The 22771-nt window shown below is 42.8% G+C and overlaps 1 protein-coding gene across 1 annotated transcript in view; it reads left to right on the forward strand.

Moving 5' to 3' along the window:
* The first annotated feature begins 1222 nt into the window (after positions 1-1222).
* The window catches only part of CASR (calcium sensing receptor), an 82703-nt gene continuing 61154 nt past the window's right edge, over positions 1223-22771 (forward strand). Inside the window, exon 1 of the mRNA XM_044771497.2 lies at positions 1223-1447. The gene's annotated coding sequence lies outside the window, so the exon portion shown is untranslated. The remainder of the gene's footprint in view (positions 1448-22771) is intronic.

Genomic DNA, 22771 nt, shown 5'->3' on the forward strand with positions numbered 1-22771 from the left:
TGTCTCTGCTGTAAGATATAGTCCAGTTTCATTCTTTTGCATGTGGCTGTCCAGTTTTCCCAACACCATTTATTGAAGAGACTGTCCTTTCCGCATTGTATAGTTCTGTCTACTTTGCTGTAAATCAATTGACCACATATTCCTGGGTTTATTGCTGGGCTCTCTATTCTATTCTATTGATCTGTGTGTCTATTTTTATGCCAATACCATTCTGTTTTGATTATTACAGCTGTGTAACACAGTTTGAAATAAGGGAGCATGATGCCTCCAGTTTTGTTCTTGTTTGTTTGCTTTTGTGGTTTTTCAAATTATTATTTTCTGTAATAAATGATCCTGCTACAAACATCTGCACAGTATTATTTTGTGCTGGAAATTTTCCCAAGAATGGAATTACTACATCAAAGGGGATCATATTTTTTGGGGGCTCTTTATAGAGACTAGCAAATTGCCCACCCAAAGGAGTATGCATTATTTGAGGATAGAAAAAAAAAAAAGTTTTCCACAAAAGAAATTAATTTTCCACTTATTCATAAAATATTCGAACGCCTCACAGGTGGCAGGCACCACGCCAGGGGCTGGGGACAGGGATGAATGAGCAAGGCAGCCCGAGTCCTGGTCTTCAAGGTGCCTGCCTCTGGCCACGGAGGACCGCGTGCCCCTTCGCGCAGGAAAGTGGAAGGAGCGAGCTGTTTGCGTGCAGAGAAGGTCTTGCAGCGTGGGCAGGGATTGACCTGCATCTTGCAGAATGAGTAAGAGTTTTGGCACGGGATTTTTATTTATTTTACTGTGACTCTTGAGCCTTTTATCAGAAAAAAGTTTCCCCCGCTTGGCACAGAGAACGTTGGCGGGGCCATAAGCCCCCGATGTCTTAAGTAAGTCTCTTTCCATGTCCGGGGAGGAGGGAAGGGGGTCTCTCCGACCGCGGGAGCAGGATCTGGGGTCCGGGAATTCCTGGCGCAGCAACAGAGAGGACAGAAGAGGACCCAAGCGCGGAGCCCGCCGTCTCTGGGGACCAGACCCGACGCGTGGCCCTCGGGGGAGGGAAGATGAGCCCTCGGGGCCGGGCTCCGGAGGAGTCAGCTCAGCTCGGTCTGGGCTGGGAAGACGGTGAGGGAACCGGAGCTGCCGGGGAGCAGGTTAGAGAGTAGCCCGCGAGTGGGCTCGGAGGGCAGCGAGGCTCCGCGGCGAGGGACCCGGAGGGGGCAGGCGGGCGGGGAGCGGCGAGGGGCGGAGCTCCGAGGCCCGGGCCGCGGCGGCGCCCAGAGGGTCTGCGGGGGCTGCCGTGGCCGGCCCCAAGGGCGGACGCCTGTCGGAGACGGTGACCTTGGCATCGACAGCGGGGCGCGCGCACGGTGTCCTGAGCTCAGCCCCGAGCCCATCCTCGGGGAGACCCACAGCCGACGGGCTAGCGCTGTCCCCGGTGAGGGAGCCCGGGCCGGGGTGCCAGGTAGGACGGAGGGCTGCGAGGAGGGCGGGCGGAAAGCGCCCCAAAGTGGGAGGGGCAGCGGCAGGGTCTGGGGGCCGCGGGCTTGGGGAGCAAACGAAGGGCTCACGTTGGAGCACATAGACCTGGAAACTGGGTGCGGGGCGTCGGGGTCCAGGTTACAAAACCAAGGGCATCCCGGGCGCAAGACCAGACTGTTAGTTACCCCCGGAAGGGCCGCAGGGTCGCCCTCACGGATGAATGGGAGTGCGCGCCAAGACCGGGCTGCGGGTAGTGTTGTGCCTCCGCCTTGTTTCTGCCTGTGACACGGTCAGAAAGAACTCCCCTCCGTGTGTTAACAAGGGAATAGGCAGTTTTCTAGCGTGTTCGCATATGGAAGGGAGGACCACAGCGTCAGCACTTATGCTCCTGGGCCATGAGTCCTCTCGCAGGCTCCTTGGCCCAAGCCTCCAGCTGTCTTCGGGACCTTGCCTCAGTGGCGCAAAATTAGGGTGTCAGTCCCCGGGCCTGATCACCAGCCGCTGTATTTCCTGGGGAGAAAAAAAAGTACCAGATTGATGGAGTCTTTCATTATTTTTTTATTATTATTTTAAAATAATGGTTTCAATAGATAATATATGCACAAGGCTTTAAAAAAATAAATACAAAATATCTTCTAAAGATAATCCTAGACTAGCATTTGTGTCTATTTATGCCTGCCTTGTTTTTTTTACCCATATCTTCTCCTACTCTACTTGTTCTTCTCCCTCCTTTTGATTCTTTATCCCACGTCCTGCGTAATGAAAGTACCAGCAGAAAGTGACGTCACCACCACCGCCCGCATCACTTAATTCCCAGTGTTCCCCGCTGGCGCCACCTCTGCTGTCTTCAGAGTCTTTCACTGGGGAGGCCCTTGGGGTAGGGAACCCACTACCGAGAGAGGACATTTCATTTACCTTCCTGAACTCTCCCCGTGATTCGAAGGAGCACTGGGGAAGAGTCCTTCGCCGGTTCTATACTGTCTGTTCTTTTCCTTAAACTGGATTTTCCAAGCGCAGTTTAAGTAGAAGCTGGTACTGAAGGGAATTAATGAAGGATATTTCCTAAAATGCTCTAGATTTCCAGAAATTAACACCCCGCTGGTTCCTATTCCTGAAAGCAGAACTTTGCATGTCACACCATTGCTTCTCCTCGCTCCACCCAGGATGAGCAGAGTGGCAGGCATGGGATTTTTTCCTCCGTAGGAACCTCAGGGGGTGGACGTTTCATACTTGTGAAGGGGCTTAGGGACCTAGCTTTGCGGTAGACAAGTGGGGAGAGGAAGATGTACAAGAATGAGTTGGGATCAGGGAAGTAGGAAAGGAGAGGCAGGCCAACATCCCAGAGTGGAGGAGAATGCTCTATGGCAGGGCCCTGTCATTTACAAACAACTTCCTAAATAATTATGCTAAGAGACTACGTATGTGGCACTTCTTGCCAACAAGCAGCACAATCAACTCTTTTCCAGGACTTTTTCTGTTTTAGGCCAAAACCAGCAAATCAACCCATTTTTGTCCATATGGTAAAATAGAAGTAGTTCAAATTATTTTTACTGAATTAAAAGGATTTTAGGAGTTGTGTGGACTGTTTAAAATAACCTAATAGCTACTCCAGTCACTAATCCGCCTTCACTTTGTTCATTTTTTCATGTTGCATGACCTTGACCTGGGTCCCACACGTCAGAAAGTTCAGGTTGGGTAGAAGCTGCCACTTCTAAGAAGCCTTTTTGAATGAGGAGTTGGGAGAGGAGAGGATTAGAAAGTATGGACTGATCCTCATGGTAGAGCGGGAGAATAATGAAGAGGTATGAACTGAGTACCAGCTTCAGACTGGTAAGGAATGGGGCTATAATTCTTAAGAGAACAGGGCAATGAATGAGTAAGAGGTGAAGGAATCATTCATCATTCATTCATTCAAGATGTTTACAGAGTGCCTGGCTGTGTGCCAGTCACTGGGGAAAAATCGTGAATAAAACCTGGGAGGATCCCTGATCTCCTTGAGCTTATAGATGCTTTGGGGAATCAACTGTTAGTACAATAACTAAGTATTGAATGTGTAATTACAAACTAAGATAAGTTCTCTAAAGGAGAGAAACAGTTCTTTGAGGATGTAAAGACTACTGGGAGATCAGGAAAGGCTTCCCTAAGGAGATTTTCCTTGAGCTGAGATTCAAGGGCAGGTGGGAATGGTGGGGATATATATGGTTTTGAGGTAGGACCAGAATGCATTGGTTAGGAGTTGCATTTGGCTGCAAGAAGTCTGGCCACCATGTAGTGTTTGCCATAGTGCATGTGTACACATATAGAGTTTGCATTTCTGGAATTTTGGGAAAGAATGCTTTGTTTATCACAGCATCATTTGTGCTGTCTTGAGTTGATCACGGTTTTTCATTGCTATTATTCTTGCTTTCAAAATAAATGATTAATTTTATTCTTATAACTTTATTTTATTGCACACAATAAAATATGTGCATTATGATTCAAATGCAAATTATCCATATTCCCATTGCTAAGGTAGATATGTATATAAGTCCCATACCAAATTTGGCTTGTATGGTGACACCTCATTGTTGTCACTGAATACTTTCCCAGGTGAAAATAGGTGTGGCAGGTGGACTACAATATCTTCTCTCCTCCCTTATCCACTGCTCTAATTGGGAGGATGTCAAAATTTTTAGTTACCTAAAGCTGCATGAACCTCTTCAAAGTTCTGTATATAGTCCTTAGGTAAAGAAAAAAAAATTACTAATTGCATTGATGCTGTAAGCAAAAGTAATATAAATCTCACAATGTAGTGGCATGGGGTGCTGTAACCAAGCAACATATTTCATGTGCAAACAAATATTTTCATTCATTCAACAGTATTTACAGTAAACCTTCTGTATGCCCAGCACTGTGCAAGATATCATGGAGAAAATGGATTAGTAAGACACAGTCCCAGCATTTAAGGACTTCATAGAGGTCTAAGGGGGGGAGACATACTCATCCATTTAAGGTAGGAAAGTATTGTGGTTGCTATAATGAAAGCATAATTAGGGTTCAGTGATGCACAGGGAGGGGAGTGGTCAATTCTACCAAGGAGAGGAGAGGTCAAGAAAAGATTCATGGAAGAGTTAACACTTGAGTTGAATCTTGAAAGATGAGACATTCCATAAGATAGACAAAGGGGAGAGGGCATTATAGAAGAGGGATTTATGTGCAAAAGTAAACAAAAACAGAGGCATGAAACAGCATGTCAAGATCCAGGACCTGCAAGTGGCTCAAAGGGCTGAAGCATAAGGAGCAAAGAGGGGCTCATTAACACATGAGGCTGGAGTGGTGGGCAGTCCAGGTCACAGAGAACCTGCATGCCATCACATGGATAGCCTGGTGGTTAAAGCATGCACTCTGAGGTCATACAAACCCAGGGTTGAGTCATGGCTCTGCCACTTTCTACCTGTGGGGCCATGGTCAAGTAGCTTAGCCTCAATAAGTAGTGGGAATGGAGGCTATACCTCCCTCATAGGGTCGGGGCAAGAATTGAGATAAGTCATGCAGTACCTGACACTGACTTTGCACCCAGCTGTTGTTGGCTATTATTGTCGTTATTTATCCTGGGGCAAAGAGAGCCACTGGAGGATTTTAAGTGGAGGAGTGACTTAGTGAACATTTTTCTTGGGAGCTCACTCATCCTGGCTGCATGTGGATGCTGGGTTAAAGAGGGGTGAGTTTGGAGCAGAGCAACCTCTTAAAGAGATTGTAACCATTCAGATGATGGTGATGATGCCCTGAACCATGGTGACCATGGCAGTGGCCATGGATAAAAGGAGCCAAACGCTTGAGATGTCTCCTGGGTAGACTCCACAGAACTCAGTTACTCATTAGACACGGGCAGCAAGGATGAGGATGTGAGAGATGTGCCCGGGATTCCGGTCTGTCATCCTTTGCTTCTCTCATCCAAGTGATCTTATGATAAACAAAAGGAAGCTGGGTATCAACCAGGACTGGGGATCAACTATCTGAGAAGGACTTAATGATTGGTACCGAAAAAGCTGCCTTTCTAATTCAGAAGTCCCCTTCATAACTTCTATGTTATAGCATAAAATAGGATCAGGAGGGTCTAGTTGATCCATGACAGATATAATTCTCTCTCTCCCTCCCCCCCCCCTTATTTCTGGGAGGCTTTTAGTTCAAGGTGAATGAACATTAGACTTCATCCATTTGCCATTGTCACAAAGTGGCACATATAACCCTCACTCATGCAAGGTAGTTTTGGTTCAACTCTTGCCTGACGCTAGCCTGACTGAATTTTTCCCCCTTTTCTCTCAAGTGTCCTCCTGCAACTGGCTGAGGTGCCTTTATTAAAGCCAGTGAGAATTAGAGAATTTGGGTGGTCCCTATTTTATAATTCACTGTAGTCTTGGTAACCACCTCATCCATCCATAAGACAGAAAATAACCCAGACAGGTGTGATAGCGTTTGGGGAAATGTGGGTCCTGAGAAATGCTGATGGAGTGTAGTACAGTTAGATTCAGTTGCTTGAACAACTGTATCGTTACTTGAAGCCACAGAAATGAACAGACTTTATAATTAGGCAGGGCTAGTGAGTGAGGTGGCAAAATGTGAAATGAGGAAAAATAAAGTCTGCCTCTGCCACGGATGGTCTAGAGTTTGCTTGAAAGTGGACTTTGCATCTCTCTGACCTTGGACAAGATATCTAACCTCTCAGAGCCTCAGTTTTTATTGGTGGATATTCCTTTGATGTCTGTAAAACTGAGGTAATGTCTCCTTCGAAGGGTGGTTGTGAAGTTTAAATGAGCTATACATAGAAAGTGCTCAACACAATGCCTGGCGTGTGGTAGGTGCTTATCTGGACTGTATCCTTTGGCTCAGCTGCCTCTGAGGTCTTTCCTTACATTGAAAAAGCAGAAAGAATGAAGATGTCTTAGGTTAAATAACCTGAATTAATTGGCTTTTATGTGTTTCTCACCTATAATTGATTTTTTTCCCTGGGAACCGGGGCGGAAACCTGTTTTCCTCCACGCTCAGGCAATGAGTGTCAGTGATGATGGGGGCAAAGGTAATATGATACCTCAGAGAGGAAACTAATTTTAGCTATTCTTCTTTCAACAAGTCTTTCACATACACACAAGCAAAATTACTAACAAATAGAAAAATGGAATCATTTGACTTCTTTCTCCCATGTTTTCTGTTGGTGGAGTTCCTAATAAGCGTGTTTCTTGTTTATTTCTTGTTTTTCATGTAGAAAGAAAGAAGCAGGCTCAAAGAGAGTGTAATGATTCTCTCCAAAAATTCTGAGCGGTTTGTCCTTAGGAAAAAGAGTTTTATTTTTCTCCTCTTAATAGAATTTGATGGTTGAAAGAATTATCGTAGCCTCCATATAGTTTTTCTAAATATTCTGTGATTTGACATAAGCCTTTAGTTCAAGAAGCATCAGTTGAGCTCCAACTGCGTGTCACGTGTTGAGCTGGCACTGCGAACTCAGAGATGCCAGCATGGTACCCCAGATCTCCAGGGTGGTGGCCCTTGCAGAAGAAGCTGGGGAGGGAGAGGAAGAGGAGTGACAGCTGGTTTGAGAGAGCCGGTGAGAGGGGAACCCTCAGGCTGAGGTTCTCTACCACAGCTTCAGACCCCCAGTCCATCAGCTCATGAGCTGCTTCAGGTCAGGATCCCTGTCTGCTCATACCTGCGCCCCAAGCCCCTGCCCGTGGGAGCCCTTTTGTGCTATGTGTCGATTGAGGGATCAGGAGAAATAGGTAGTGAGGGAGCCGAGTGTTCTCCTGTTTTTGCACTCTTAAAAATGAAAATATCCCAACTAAAGTTTCACCCTTTACAATTATCGGCCAATTTGCACCCTCATCTTTTGAGAGGCAGCACAGGATAGCGGTTAGAGGTCTGGGCTCTGGAGTTAGATTGCATCCCAGCTCTACAGTTTATTAGTTGTATGACCTCCTTGGGCCAGCTGTTTAACCTCTCTGTGCCCAGTTTCCTTATCTATAAACTGAGGTTATTAATATGACCTCCCTCATTGGTCATTAAAAGACTTAAATGAGCTAATACACATTAGTCAAGTACAGACAGTATGTCTTATTCAACGTTGAAGCCCCAGAATCCAGTAGGGTGCCTGACATTGGAGGAGCTGAATGAATGAACAAATCTCAATATGTAGGCTGGTATAACAGTGAGTGATTGACAAGGCACTTTCCTCTCATTGACTCACTTGATCCTCAGAACACTCGGGAGATAAATAAGGGAGATGGGCGGGATAGGTACAATTACCTCCATTTTACAAATGAGGAGCCAGGACTCTGAAAGGTGGAGTGACTTGCCAAAGAAAGCACAACTATAGTGGGCCAGCCTGATGGTACAGTGGTTAAGTTCGCATGTTCCGCTTCCTGGTGGCCCAGGGTTCCCTGGTTCAGATCCAGGGTGTGGACATGGCTTTGCTTGGTAAAAGCCATGCTGTGGTAGGTGTCCCACGTATAAAGTAGAGGAAGATGGGCACAGATGTTAGCTCAGGACCAGTCTTCCTCAGCAAAAAGAGGAGGATTGGCAGTAGTTAGCTCAGGGCTAATCTTCCTCAAAAGAAATAAAAAAATCACAACTATAAATGACAGACCTGATTAATGCTCCGGACTCCATTTATTCCTAGCCCTCTGATCTTCCTACTTTCTGGCCGCCTCTCGATCTTACGCAGGTTTCATGGAGCAAAAAGGATATCCACCAGCAAAAATGAACACACATAGCTTATGTAGCTTTCTGAAGAAATGAACTTCTTACTGTAAATACACTTAGTCAAATTGTAACTTCAAGTTAAAACTTGAAGTTTGGAAAGTTTCTATTTTGGTGGGTGGGGAGGAAAGCAAAGGATATTTTATGGGAATGAGGAAGTTCATTCTAAGTGTGAAAGTAGCAGAGAATGATGAAGGAAAATATTGACAGATTTTCTTACATAAACATTTAAAATACTTATGTGTAAAAAGTCATAACTAAATTAAAAAGAAAATAAACTAAAAATAATTGCAGCAAATATCCCAAAAGGTTAAAAGTTTCAGTGTCTAAAGAGCTCCTAGAATTTAATAGGAAGAACATTAAGACCTCGGTTTCAAAAAAGTGGACAAAAGATGTAATAGTTTTCAAATGAGGAAAAGCACATAGTTTGGTGAACATATAAAAATATTTTAGGGGCCGGCGTCGTGGCGTAGTAGTTACTGTGGCGGCATCCCACATAGAAGAACTAGAATGACTTGCAACTAGGATATACAGCTATGTACTGGGGCTTTGGAGAGGAAAAATAGAAACGTAAATGAGTTTGCATGTCAAAAGTAAGCTGGTACTGGGGCCGGCCTGGTGTCGTAGTGGTTAGGTTCACACACTCCACTTTGGCTGCCTAGGGCTCACAGGCTCGGATCCTGGGCATGGACTAGCCCCAATCATCAAGCCACGCTGTGGCAGCATCCCACATAAAACAGAGGAAGATCGGCACAGATGTTAGCTCAGGGCCAATCTTCCTCACACACATACAAATTTTAATTTTACTTGAATAAAAGAAACAAGACTTTTTAAAATGATATGCTAGTTTGCTTATCAAGAATATTAAGACTTTAGGGGCTAGCCCAGTGACATAGTGGTTAAGTTTGCAGGCTGTGCTTTGGCAGCTTAGGGGTGCCAGTTTAGATCTGAGGCATGGACCTATACACTGCTCATCAAGCCATGCTGTGGAAGGCATCCCACATATAAAATAGAGGAAGATGGGCACAGATGTTAGCTCAGGGCCAATCTTCCTCAGCAAAAAGAGGAGGATTGGTGGCGGATGTTGGCTAAGGGCTAATCTTCCAAAAAAAAAAAAAAGAGAAAAGAATATTAAGACTTTAAAGATAATGCTGATGGAGTGGAATAAAATGGTTACTCTTGTAACAAATTACCTGCAAAATAATTATCTTAAAATTGTTTGTAGGGGCCGGCTCAGTGGCATAGTGGTTAAGTTTGTGCACTCTGCTTTGGCTGCCCAGGGCTCATGGGTTTGGATCCCAGGCTTGGACCCACACACCACTTGTCGAGCCATGCTGTGATGGCATCCCATATGCAGAGTGGAGGAAGATTGGCACAGATGTTAGCTCAGGGACAATCTTCCTCACCAAAAAAAAAAAAAAAAGAAATTGTTTATAGTCTGACTGAAGAATTCAATTTCTGGGATTTTATCCTAAAGAAATCATGGGAAATGCGGTTTAAGACTATGACCCCTCAAAAGTAAGTAAGTTAACTAAGAAACTGTGAAGAAAGATGCTTAGTGTTACTGTATGGTCACAGTAGCTAAAGAGCTGAAGAAGTGTAACACAAAGCTAAAATAATTTAAAAAGTAAAAAGGCTTATGCCCAAAGATGTTCTTCACAGTGTTTATTTATGAAAGTGAGACACTAGAAACAACCTATGTGTCCAATAATAAGGGAATGTTTAAATAAATTACTGTCGGGGTGAAGTAGCGTAGACTAGCAGCTAGAAGTGTAGCTTCTGGAATCTCACCACTTGGGTTCAAATCCTGGAATTTAACCTAGGATTTTGCCAAAAATATTTTGCTGCATATTAGCCCTGTAACCTTGGAAACCTCTCCGTGTCTCACTTTCTTCATCTATAGACGGGGGATGACAAGGGTACCTACCACATAGGTTTGTTATGTGGGTTAAATGAATCAGTATTGGTCTACAATTCCAAAATCTTCAAAGCTCTAAAAACCTAAAGAATTTTTGTAACTATTAGCAGCAAAAGATTATTGAACTGACATATACTGACATAATTTTATCCTGCTTTTATCCTGTGACTATATTCTGTGATTATAGTCAATCTTAACCCTTTTCCATAGTTTTACTTTCCTTGTAGAATCTCTGAGGTTCTCTTTATAAATTAGTAACCCTCATGCACATGTGAAAGGATTAATTGAGGTCAATGATAACTGGAATCTGGTGTATCTACTTTGAGCTAATCTCTTGGCCCAGAAACTTTTCCAAATCCTCCTGCCTGGGGCTTTCAAAGCCCACCCTGATGGTCTAGTGGTTAAGATCTGGCGTTCTCACCACCACGGCCCAGGTTTCTTTCCTGGTTAGGGAGCTACACCACCCACCTGTCAGTTGTCATACTGTGGGCTACTGCATGTTGCTGTGATGCTGAAAGCTATGCCACCAGCACTTTAGACACCAGCAGGGTCACCCATGGTGGACAGGTTACAGCAGAGCTTCCAGACTAAGACAGACTAGGAAGAAAGACCTGGCCACCCACTTCTGAAAAAATTGGCCTTGAAAACCCTATGACTATCAGTGGACCTTTGTCTGATATAGCACTGGAAGGTAAGAGGATGGCACAAAAAGACTAGACAGGGTTTCTCCCTGCTGAATCGAGTCAATGGCACTAACAAAAGGGCTTTCAAACTTTAAGATGGGGAATATCATTAATATGTGCATTACTGAGCTCCACCAGAAGAAATTCTGCTTAAGTCAGTCTAGGGTAGAGCCAGACACCTTACCAGCTCCCAGGTGATGCTGGTGATGTTGATCCAGGGAGGGACCACACGTTAGGTACCCCTGCTCTAATCCACCCCTTCTTTAATCTTTATCACCCTTTACATTATACCCTTTTTATTTGAACATTTTCACTTCTAGAAATCTGCAGCTTGTTTTTTTATATTATTATTCTCCTATCTTCTCTTTTCTATCTGTGCTTTTATTTCTTGGAGTAGTCATATAACAAGATTATCTATCACTTTCTAAGCATTTATCGTGTGCCAGTAGTGTGTTAGTGCTTTATTCATGTTATTTTTTCATCCTTTCAACAACCCTGAAAGGAAGGTATTATTATCCTCATTTTATAGGTGATAAAACTGAGGTCCTAGGACTCCCAGAAAGTGGGAAGAACAAGTCCTCTTGTTCCCAAAGCTCAAGCTCTGTCCCTTTTACCGTCTTGCCCTTTCACATGGAAGTACACGTCACCAGGTCTCCAGTCTACATGCCTTCTCAGTCCTGCCTCGGCTGCCTAGCTCCTGCCACTCCCCAATCTGGAACCCCCTCTCTACTCATCACCTGTCCAGATCCCACCCAAGCCTTCTGCGCCAGGAAGCTTTCCCAGCTGTGCCTGCCCACAGCCCGCAAACCGCTGCATCTTTTGTTCTTACCTGGCCATTCATCATATGTGTTTGTTTTTTCACACTAAGAGATTTGTCTTCCTAACTGGGCTTTGAACTCCTTGAAGACAGGGCCCACCTCTGGCATCTCCCACCATGGAACAGCCATGGTGGGGACTGATTGCCTCCCTTCCCTCCCCTTCCTACTTTTCTCCCTTCCTGTCCCCCTGTCCCTATCACTTGTTCCTTCCTACCTTGGTGACATCAAGCCTCACCAACAAAAGACAAATAATAGCCAGGTTGACCCCTCCTAATCCCTTCCCTGCATTGCACCTGTGGGTGGTTTGCCCTGTTGTTCGCCAGTATCATGAGAAGGAACTTTCCCAGGAGGCCCCGAACTTGGCAGGAAAGTGCCAGCAATGCCTATAACCCTTGGCTCTTCTTGAGGGTTTCCAGACACCTCTCCCCTCCTTCCATGTTTACTCAAATTCCATTCCATTATTTACCTCCCAGTTTCACTCTGCATCTTTGTCTTCATTCAAGTTCAAGTGAAGAGTTCCCACCTGCCGGTTCCCAGCGTGCACATCTGTGGAGCTGCCTCCCCTGTAACGAGATCTACTGGGGCCGGTATGGTGGGCCACATTCATTGGGTCTGTACATTTTGGTTATTTTCTCCCCCTCCTCACCTCCCCTCCCCCCTCCTCCTCCTTTCCTCCCCCTCCCCCTCTCTCTCCATTTCTCCCTTCCTCCTTCTTGAGGTCAGTATTCCTGTTATTGCTTTCGTGGTGTTATCAACCCACTGTGACAGCTTACACACCTCAGGGCTTGTGATCTTGCTTTTCTAATTGTCCCAAAACTTGTCATTATCTCCTTGTAAGGGGTCTGCAGAGCAGCTGGGCCTCACAGCAGAAGGGTGAGAGTCCCCAGGATGCTTTCATTTCCTCCCTGTCCATTTAGCACGCAAGTGCTGGTTGTATTGTGTTACAGCCACGTGGCCACACTGCTAAGCTGACACCATCACTAGTACATAATTTAAATTCAATTAGTTTTCTTGTTCAGAAGGCTTTTTTCTGACCCACATTTATGAACCAGATTTGTGGTGGTCCTGATGCTTTCCTTCAGTGTCTCCTGTGATCTGAATTCCTTCTCTTTGGTATCTCATTCCCTGTGCTATTCTTGGTAGCTTTCATAGTGAAACCCTAGGGGGAAAAACATGCTGAGGAATTCCATTTAGTGTTTCTTTAGTGTTTACAGTGTATCAGGTGTTGTGCTAAGCATTTTTATGCCTTGTTTTGTTTAATCCTATCAAAAACTTTAGTTATGTATATCTCAATACAATGGGGAAACACGGAGGTTTAGTGAGGTTAAGTGACTTGCCTGAGGTCTTATGGCCAGTAAGTGGAACAGCCTAGATTCAAACCCAAGTCACATAATTCCAAAGCACATAGTCAAAATTTAATTTCTGGGAGCTTTCTTCTATTCTTCAAAAACTATAATGATTTGGCCAAAAGCTGTCTCACACACTGCTATGACAGTGTAAATGGATACACCCTTTCAGGAGGGCAATTGGCAATACATATTAAAAGCTTTTGAAAGGTTCTTATCCTTTAATCCAACAATGCCCATGCCTGAGTTTATGCTAAGGAAATAAGCATTAATATGTACAAAGATTTAACCCCAAGGAAGTTCAGGGTGGCAATATTCATAATATGAAAAATTTGAGACAAGTTCCACGTTTAACAGAAGGGAATTGGCTAAATAAAATATGATGCATAGAGACGATGAAATACCAAATAGTCATTATATATTATATGGGAAAAGAATATCAGTGGCATAGACATATGTTCATAATGTAAAAAGTAACAGAGGATTTCAAATTAAATCCCTTTGTGTAAAAACAAATACTACAAGATGGATTCACAGAGAGGTGATAGAACGCTGGAGACATAGATTTGCAGTGTATACAAAAAATGCGAAGAGTTGTGAGATTAAGGAGAGAGAATTGACTGATTTTTTTTTCTTTTAGCTTTTACTATGTAATAATTACTTTTTAAATTGATATTGAGGTTTTCTTAACTTTCCTGTTTTTCTTTTCTTTTTTTTTTATTGATTGGAAAATGTGTGTGCGTTGTTTGAAGATGTAGAGTCTTTAGGACTGCATCTGGGCCATTTCCTCCATCGGTGTTTCTATGCTGACAACTTCTCCAGTTCTTCTTTTTGCCCCACAACTGCCAGGCTGAGCTGGGGAGCTGATCGTATGTGCTGAAAATGTTTGCGTGAACCGGATCTCTTATCTGGCACCTTGTGTCCTTGTGTGGTTCAGGTGGGAAATTCTTAGCTTGTTTCGATCTAAATCCTTTTTCTGGTCTAAGTTACCTAAACCGCCTCTCCACCTCCCACTTCTCCCTGGTTCTGTGAACCCCAGCGGCCGTAGTTTTTCCTCTGGGGTAGTAGCCATCTCTCCTTACTCTCGTTCATGCTGTGAAGGAAATTTCACACTTTTTAAAAAAACTACAAGATCTTTGACTGTTGTGCATATTTACCAGCACTTCCATTTTATATTTATAATTTCCCCCACAAACAAGCATTTCTACAGACACTGAGTTCTATCTTCTCAATTTCTGTAATAACTTTTTTTCTGGATGCAGGTTTCATGGGTTTTTTCTCATTGACCCAGTGTGCTTGGCTCTCCTGACCAGGTCACCTCCCAGCTGCCTCTTGCCTTTGACTCATATCGATCTCCTGTGCTCGTCACCTTGCCTCCCCTTCTTTCAGGCCTCAAGGTGTCATTAAAAAGCGCCTTCATTCTTGCGTCAGCTTTTCTTTCTGCTCTCATCGCTTTGATCTCCTCTCTGCTGGCTTCCTTCATCGACCCCTTTGTATTCCCCATTTCTCTTTCTAGAGAGTCCACCCCTCTGTCTCTCATCTGTTTATAGTCTCCATTCTGCTGTAATCCTTGGTCTAATCATTTCAGCCTTTGTCTGGGCCTTCTCTGAAGTGTTTTTTCGGATATTTTAAAACCAAGTTCCACCAGTGGGACTCCTGAGAGGGGTGCAGAGCTTTCTGACCCATGCCTTTTTCTTTAGGGCGTGATCAATTGTCGAAGGAACGATTTAACCTCAGAAAATAAAACACTAGAACAGAACGTCAATTAGCATTCCCTCTATAAAAAAAACAAAATATTGGTTTAGAAAAAGCAAGTCATCTTTGAAAAGAGCAAATTATCTCCAACCGACCAAATAGAAAAAAAGAGTTTGTGACACAGCGTTTCCACTTCTGGAATGAATCTTCCAAGGAGATAATCGGACAAGTGCTAAAGAAGTATTTAAAAATAGGTTAATTGAAATGTTGTTTTTAATAGTAAAAGAAAATCAGAAATATCTTAAATGCCCAGCAGTAGATGATTTGCTATGTAAATTTTGACTCGTGTATACCATGAACCACTATGAAGTCATGAAATATGATGATGGTTTAAAGAATAATAATAAAATAGACACCTGTGTACCCATAATCCAACGTAAGAAAATTAGTTCTTGGGAACCCCTCTGTGCCTCTAATCAAGTCCATCCTGCTCTTTCCTCCAGAGAGGTAAGCACTCCCGAATTCGTATTTCACTTTCCCTTACCTTATAGTTTTGTGAAATATGTATGTTCCGTTCATCATGCTACAACTTGTGTTACTGTGATGCGCATGAGTTCATATGCAGTCAGTAAATAAGGGAATTGTGTCAATATACTCAGAAGTCACATTGTTTATACAATGTTTTTCCCCACACGTAAATGTTCTGTGCCACCAAGGAGCAGCAGCGGACTGCAAAGTACACTAACACAGCTGAATGCAGCACGCTGTGGATTTCAGCACAGGAAGCTCATCTATTCCGAGTTCTTCTCTTGGCTGACTTTGCCCTCATCCCCTGTCTGGGAGATGCTAGTTACACAGTTCTTCCTGTTCGGGCATTTGGTCCTAAGGCAGCTTCCTCAACCTTCCTTAAACATTCTCCTAAGAAGCTATCCTGTTTTCTGTAAGATCAATTCTCATATTTGCAGAAGTATTTATTTATTAAGAATGTAATATGGCTTGTAATTATACTAATGTTTTTATTAGGATTGTTGTTGGTTTTATTAATATTTTGTTTGCAAAGTTACGTAGGACTTTTTTCTGTTTTTTCCATAGGAAAGTAATCCATAATCTCTGTTACTTTTAGTGAGTGGTTTTGCAGAACGAGAGCATTGTGTTTTTTTTAATACATATATTACATTATATCAGAAACATCTGTATCCCTAAACAATACATTGTTTAATTTGCCTTGTTTTGAATTTTGTGCAAATCAAGTCATGCCCTTTGCATTCTTCTTCAGTGTGCATTTTTTAAAATATTATATTTGTGAGAGTAATCCATGTTAATGACTGTAGCTGTGGTTCATTCATTTTTACTGATGTATAGAATTTATTGTATGAGTGTATTAAAATTTATCTATTCTCCTGTCAATCAGAAATTGGTATTTGCAATTTCCTGCTGTTATAAAAAATGTTGCCATAAACGTTTTTGTACATGACTCCTTGGCAGTAAAAGTGTTGGGCTTAGGGTGTGCACATCTTCATGTTTACAGACAATGCAAAATGGATTTCCAAAGTGGTTTTACTGTATTAAACTTCCGCCGTTAGTGTATGAGAGTTCTCATTTATCCACATCCTTGCCAGCTGTTGAGTTGTTGCCAAATTGTTGTGGTTTTAATTTGATGACCAATGTGTGTGTGTTTCTTCCTTTGTCTATTAAGATAGTTTTTCCTCTGTGAGATGCCTGTTGATGTCTTTTGCCCATTGTTTTTCCATTGGGAGATTCCTATTTTTCTTTCAATAGGAATGCTATATATTCTGGATACTGTTCATGTTCCAGATACATTGCTACAACTGTCTCCTTACCATTTGCTGCTTGCCTTTTCACTTTATAGGATCTTTTTATGAACAGCAGTTCTTAGTTTAATGTAGTTGAATTTATCATCTTTTCTTTGATTGATTGTGCTTTTTTCCCCCTTGTTCAAGAAATCTTTCTATACTTGAGGTTATAAAAGCATTCTATATTTTCTTCTAAATTTTAGAATTTGGCCTATCACACTTAAATCTTCAAGCCATTTGCAACTGATTTTTATGTATGATCTGAGTATAAGTCCAAAGTCATTTTTTCCCACATGGTTAACCAGGCGTCCCAATACTGTTATTGCATAGCCTGTCCTCTCTCCCACCAATGCACAATGCCATCTGTCAGTTATCAGGGTTCCATGTACATGAGTCTGTTTCTGGGCTCTCTGTCCTGTACTATTTGTCTTCCCTGCCATTACCAACTATCTCAGTTATTCCAGCATAATATTGTTTTGGCAGCTGGTAGGGTGAGCGTCCCTTTCATGTTCTTCTTCTTCAGGAATATTGACTGTTCTCAGCCCTTTGCTTGTCCATGTAAATTTTATCATAATTCGTCAGGCTGTGCACATACAACATAAGCACACACCTGCTGTCAAGTGCACACACAGGCACCTATACCTGTTGAGATTTTTATTAGAATTGCAATGAACTTATAGATCAGTTTGGAGAGAACTGACATCATAACAATATTAAGTATTCTTATCCATTTACACAGGAGAGATCTGATCTCCATTTATTTAGATTTTCTTCAATGTCTTTCAGTAATGTTTGAAATTTTCTCCATAAAGTTTTTGCCCATCTTTAGTTCATTCTATTCTTGAGAAACTTACTTTTTTCTATTATGAATAGTATCTATTTACAAAATGTATATTTGTTTTTAATGATTAATAGAAATGCAATTTTTTTATATATGATATATCTGGCAATTTTGCAAAATTGTCTTATTAATTCTAATTATTTGTATGTAGAGTCTAAGATTATCGTGTCATCTGTAATTAATGATAATTTTACTTTTCTCTTCTAAACATTACACTTCTGCTATCTTTTCATTATGTTACTAAACTGGCTAAAACTTCTGGGAAAATATTACAGAGAAGTGATGATGGCGTATCCTTGTCTTGTTCCTGATTTTGAAGGGAAGGCTTTTAACATTTCCTCATTGCATGTGCTGTTTGGCACCTCCAGCTCTGAGTTGCCATGCATTTTGGAGCATAGTTTTCTCGTATTTGTTTGGAAAGAGCTCAACTCAAGTTGAGCTTTGAAGAAAGAGGCAAGATTGTGTGCTTTAGATCTAGATTACTTAGGCTAACATAGTAGAGAAGAAGGATCCTCCATGTGGTCCAGCCTCAGTCACTAGAGTTTGACCTTGGGATTTGGGGCCAAAGCCCCAGCTAATGTTCTCTGTACATGGATTTTCCTCAGAAACCTTGAGGGCAAGATTTGAGTAGTTCTGAGTCCCCAGCCAAACCCATCTCCTAATGCAGCAGATGGGTATCAGACTCACACATTGTTGGGCCCATCCCAGAGTTTATGACTCAGCAGGTCTGGGGTGGGGCCTGAGAATCTGCATTTCTAAGAAGTTCCCAAGTGATGCCGATGCTGCTGGTCCTGGTATCACACTCTGAAAAACGTTGTCCCAATATTGTCTCCTTAAAACATCCCAACAGTGGACAGCCCAGGACAAGGAAACAAAATTATTGAAGTGCCTGAGAAGGAAGGAGGAAGACTGCAAAGTGTGACAGCAGCTACCATGAGCACCACCCCTGGAGGACGACCGATGGCCACCTCCCAACATGGGAGAATGGCAGGAGAGGGAAACATAAGAGGAAATGGGAGCTTTGGGACATAACAATGGAAGGAACTCATGGGAAAGTATGAAGGAAGACCACAAATAAGTAAATACCTCAGGCGGGGCCGATTAGTCAGGTCGCATCCCACAAAGAACATAGAGGGGAAGGATGACAGTGAGACCTGCATAGCTTTGGGGAGGGGAAGTGCCAGGACAGCCATTTAAGTGACAGTTCCTTCTTCTGAGATAGAGATAGGCCTCTGCCAAGTGAGACAGTAAGTGTTGGATAAACCAGAAACCCAAGCCCCAGGAAGTAACACTTAATTCAAGTTTCCTATTAAGCAGATAAACTCACTTTATTCTTAAGGTAGAAAAGAAAAGGGGAGATTCTGCATTTGAACAAGGCTTAAAGTCACATTCATCGCTTCAGGAGCTGCAGTCCCTGTCAGAGATGCTTTGACTTGGGCCTGCAAAGCAGCGGGAGTGGGACAGGGAGAGTCACACAAGGAAAAAGAGGTTGGGGCCATTGCCCTGCTGCGTGGAAAGCAATGCCAGAGGTGTCAGAGAGCAAAAGACCACGTCTGCACGTAGGACGGGGATCATATGATGCTTTTGACAGTGAGTTTTTAAGTCATCAACAGTATGAATAAGCAACTGATAAAAATAGGAAGGGCATGAGTTCTCCATCCCCTTCCACACCTGCTGCCAACCACCACCCTGTTAAGGGCTAGCTGGCTGTCTGGGACATCATGTCTTAAAGCTGCCTCTGGCTTTGATAGCGTGCAACATCCAGAGCTGGAAGGAACCATAGAGGTGATCCTCACTGGTCCCAAATGGGCCACAGCTGGACCCCTACAGCAGGAGTGACTCGCAAAGGGTCAACCAGAGTAACTGCATTCCTTTACTTTATTTTACATATTTGTCATTAGGACTGCTTGATTCAATTTATTCACATATACAACACATAAATCACTATCCCCTTATTGACTCTGTACACTATGAAAAGCTTGCCTTGGATTTCTATAGTAGTTTGCCTCTGGGTAAACTCACGTAGCTTCATATGTATAAGTGTATAGAAACCATTGAGAATTATATCCCAAGGGAAGTGTTTTGATCCCAAATTAGCTACGGACAATTTTTAAGCAAATTGCTTCATTGTTCTGTGATGCACTGACTCTTGTGAGACTAGAGGTAAAAGCAATTTAGGTTCCAAGAAAGTAAGGTAAAACGTAAATTCAAGATAGTTCTTAGACTTGCAGAGTCTTCTAGTGGTACATGCAGATCTCATGTCCACACTCAGCCAGGGCCAGATGCCCTCTCTGCTTGCCTCACCCTTGACCATCCGGCCTCTTTCTGAATACTTTTAGACCCTCACTTTGGGAGGCATGTCTTTCCATTGTGGCATAGTCATAATTGATGTAATAGAAAATTTTTCTCATGCTGTGTTGGAAACCTAGTGTATTGTTGTACAGTTCTGATGGTTAGAAAATTCTTCCTTACATCACACCAAAACCTGTCTCCCTGGAATTTCTGCCTGTCTATCCAGTCCTATTCTCTGTACCCACTTAGAAAAAAATCGAAGACCTCTTTCAGCAGCATCCTGAAAAACCCAGGCGTGTTCCAACTAAGTGTTCTTTTCTCCAGGAAAACTCTCAGAGTTAGTACCCACAAGTGTTTCCTCCTCATGGCGTCATTTCCAAGCTTTCATTGTCCTGTTTACCTTCTCTGGACATAGGCCAGCTTGTCTGGGTCCCCTTCTCTAAGACTGAAATATGCATACTTAGACACTGTACCACATGTGAAGTCTAGGCCAAGGCTGAGTGCCATAGGGTTCTTGGTTCTTCTGGTCTTTGTTAACAACCCACTGCCTTAGTAGTCACCTGACCATGTAGCTCATATATCGCCTTAGACATTGTAGACCCTTCTATCTTTTTTCTTTTTTTTTTTTTTTTTTTTAAAGATTTTTTTTATTTTTTCCTTTTTCTCCCCAAAGCCCCCCGGTACATAGCTGTGTATTCTTTGTTGTGGGTTCTTCTAGTTGTGGCATGTGGGACGCTGCCTCAGCATGGTCTGATGAGCAGTGCCATGTCCGCACCCAGGATTCGAACCAACGAAACACTGGGCCGCCTGCAGCGGAGCGCGCGAACTTAACCACTCAGCCACGGGGCCAGCCCCTATCTTTTTTCTTAATTACAGTCATGCATCACTTGACAGGGATACATATCATTAGGGCGATTTCATCATTGTGTGAACATCACAGAGTGTAGTTACACAAACCTAGATGGTGTAGCCTACTACACATCCAGGCTGTATGTCACTAATATTATGGGACCCCCCAATGTATGTGTGGTCCTTCATTGACTGAAACATCAGTATGTGGCTCATGACTGTATCTGGGTACAGTTGCTAAGCCAGTGTCAAAAACACCTATCTGAGTTACTGAAATCAACACTCATTTTTTATCTGCCATTTTGATGAACATAGCAAAAAGAGGTCAAAGACAATCTAGGACAACTTGCTCAAGTTGGCTCCTGACTAGTTCAGCTGGGTTTCTAAGAGGTGCAAGCCCTCCACTTGAAGGTATCTTTCTCATTTCTTCCATGTGGTTGTTCATCTTAACTAGATATTGCCAGTTGTCCTGGACTTTTGGCACTGCATTGTCTGCCCACATTTAGCTTCTCAACACTTGACCCTGTGTCATCCCCTCTTCTTGAAAACTCCGAGGTGACTTTTGGAAATGCCTGCATTGTTGTTGTTTTGTATACTACTTCCTTATCCCTTTGTCCCTGTCCTGCTGATCTCTGTGCCAGATTCTGTCGTTTGTTCTTTTAGGTTTGTTAATTCTCCTTTATGACTCTGCTATCTTTTTTTCTAACTACAGTATCCATTTGAAGATCTTTTAAATATTCTTTAATGGAGAATATCCATTTTACTCATTAAAGTCTTTGATCTGTGCTGTCTTCTAAAAAAAGCTTTCTTCAGAACTTCTCTAAAAATACACTGCAGTAGCTTCATATCACAAAGTGGCGTGTGGACACGCAGGTTCAGAAGTGGAAGAGAACTCAGTTCTCCAGCGTCTCACTTGTATGGCTCAGACAAGTGGATGGAGACACAGCCTTCTTGTTCTCTCTTAGTTCAGAATGTTCATAAACCTCAGGGAGCTAGTAGGGCTGGTGGGAAAAGGGATGGTGGGCTGGGAACATCAAGATCGTCTAATGCCACATGATGAGCACATCTGAGTCCCAGCTCTACCCCAACAGGGAAAGGTGAGCTACTGTTCAGGAAAACTCAGTTGTTGTTCACTTTGTACTTGGACTGTATAAGAATGCTTTATAGTCTATACTAATGCCTAGAATTTAGTCCAATAAAATCTTTATTAGCTGCTAAGGAGTCCTTGGAATGAAAGTGGCCAAGAAAAGACCATGTCCCCTAAGTGGACACGTAGCAATGGAGCAGTAAGACCAATTCCTTGTTTGAAAGTGCCCAAAGCACAATATTTTTTCATTGACTGGACTAAGGGTCACACAAAAGCCCATGATAAATGACTTGCTTTTCTTCAGAGTCATTTATTAACCTCAGGAGTGTGGAATGCATCACCAAGAAACTAATCTGTGCCACTGAAAGGACATAAACCAGAGTTTTCTGGACCACTAAGGGGAGGGTGGAAGAAAGGAGGAAGTAGGCTTATTCTTGCCTTTGCTACTGTCCCAGACATGGCTGCAGCACATAACAGATGGGTATAGTGTCTTTGCCTACACATATCAGAAAGTTGGGCCACATTATGATTATAACCCTCTGCCTCCAGGAGTGAACCAAGGGCACAACTAGACATTTGGGCTATGAATGAGACATAAAATAACTTACTGATTTATTTTAAACCAACATACTGGTGTGTGCACAGCCGGAAGAGTGTGGTCTCCCTTTAAGAAAAGCCCCTTGAAAGACTTTCCACTCATTCCATCATGCTTCTGTTGCTCAAAAAGTTGCTGGGGAGTTGAGTGAAGGAAAACACACACACACACACACACACACACAAATGACAACCATCTCTGTCTACAACTCAGAATTAGCTACTGTTAATATTTTGGTATATTTGCTTCCAACATTGTTCTTTAAGAAATCTCTTCCTGTTATTCACCATTAAATGAAACATGGCTTATTATACAAATTTCAAGTAATGTGGAAAAGAACAAACATTAAAAGGTTTTTTTAAAACATCTACAAGTCCATCGTTAATATTTGGTGAACATTATTCGGGTCATTTCTCTATATATCCCATTCTTTTGAATATCATCAGTTTTGGCAAAGTTTCCATCTTTGAGGGAGGATTTGATTTTTGGAAATACGTCAGAGTTCCCAGGAGCCAGCTAAGTCTGGTGAAGAAGGTAATGATTAAGCTGACTAACAAGATTTTGGTGCCAAGTCAGGTGTAATTGGTTTTCTTGGACAGCTCAGAAATTGGCTCCGAGAGGGCCACCCGTGTCAGAAGTG

This window comes from Equus asinus, chromosome 5 (genome assembly GCF_041296235.1).
Source record: "Equus asinus isolate D_3611 breed Donkey chromosome 5, EquAss-T2T_v2, whole genome shotgun sequence".
In the NCBI taxonomy this organism is placed as follows: Eukaryota; Metazoa; Chordata; class Mammalia; order Perissodactyla; family Equidae; genus Equus; species Equus asinus.